Source organism: Ambystoma mexicanum, chromosome 6q (genome assembly GCF_040938575.1).
Source record: "Ambystoma mexicanum isolate Mex_15411 chromosome 6q, UKY_AmexF1_1, whole genome shotgun sequence".
In the NCBI taxonomy this organism is placed as follows: Eukaryota; Metazoa; Chordata; class Amphibia; order Caudata; family Ambystomatidae; genus Ambystoma; species Ambystoma mexicanum.
This window is the reverse complement of record NC_090937.1, coordinates 1,630,170,834-1,630,172,020: the sequence shown is the minus strand read 5'-3', so window position 1 is coordinate 1,630,172,020 and position 1,187 is coordinate 1,630,170,834. Positions and strand designations below refer to the sequence as shown.

General features: G+C 49.8%; 1 non-coding gene across 1 annotated transcript; it reads right to left on the bottom strand.

Annotated features, from left to right (window-relative positions):
- Positions 1–633: 633 nt before the first annotated feature.
- On the bottom strand, positions 634–705 carry TRNAG-UCC (transfer RNA glycine (anticodon UCC)). The gene has a single exon. It is a non-coding gene; the product is annotated as a tRNA-Gly (tRNA).
- Between the last annotated feature and the right edge of the window lie 482 nt (positions 706–1,187).

Genomic DNA, 1,187 nt, shown 5'->3' with positions numbered 1-1,187 from the left:
TGCAGACAGGCCTCATTTCTCTAGCTCACACCCTAACTGCCAACACCCCTTCCCCTTCTCTCACTGTCTCTCTCTCTGTCTCTCTCTCTCATTCTCTCTCTCTCGCAAATAGATACTTTACTTCCCAGGTGCAACAAAACAAGCCTTCTCGAGCTGGCAGATATGGGAAGGAAGGAAGGAAGGGCCCGTTTGGAAACTCAACTCAATTACCATAAATCCCCTGCTAAGGGTTATGGGAGGGAGGAATGAAGGAACTTTGCTTCAGGGAAAGGGCTGCTGCTGCTTCAGCATGTGAGGAGCGCAGCCACACGTTTCACCTTCCTCAGTATGTTGGTTTACAGGATGAGAGAGATCCTGAAACCTCACTCTAATAGGCTGAGGTGCTGTGCTCGGTGGCCTGCTGGGACCTTTGCCCGTCAGGGCAAGGCGAATAGGCCTTTGTCAGGGCTTTGTCGGGGAGGGGCCAGGAGCCCTGCTCGCTTCAATCCCCTCACCGATAGACAGTTGCAGAAACTAGGATGCAAGAACCTTTCCTGGATGGGGTTTTGATTTTCACGAAAAGTGTGTCAGCTTTGCTTTCAGCATGAGTCTGATTTCCAAAAAATGCATTTTGAACAATTTAAAGATTTGATCTGCGTTGGCCGGGAATCGAACCCGGGTCAACTGCTTGGAAGGCAGCTATGCTCACCACTATACCACCAACGCCTGCCTGTCTGGGCTATCTGATGGAGCGCCCCTTAGAAATAAGAATAAGTCATTGGCTGGGAATGAAAAAAGCTTGCGTTTGACGCAGAAGCAGTTCGCATCATGAGGTCTTGCCGGTCAGCCCAACATTTCCCCGGGACCCCTTAAAAAAGGAGCTTGGTTTTAAGTTTGGTTTGATTGAACAGTACATTTTGTTGGCTGGGCTGGGACCCTCTCCTATTTAGCGCAAGAGTGGAACGAGGCAGCAAGTTCAAGGAATGACATTGCATCCAGGCACTTACAGCTCTTTGTGCCCTAATGCCATGACACAAAAACATAATTTGAAAAAACTTAGCAGAGGATGGTTTCGATCCATCGACCTCTGGGTTATGGGCCCAGCATGCTTCCGCTGCGCTACTCTGCTGGTTGGAGAACAAGAGCTTTTCTGGGCTTTTACAGCCTACAAACCGACAACCCTAGACCCAGTTTCGAGTGAAGCGGGC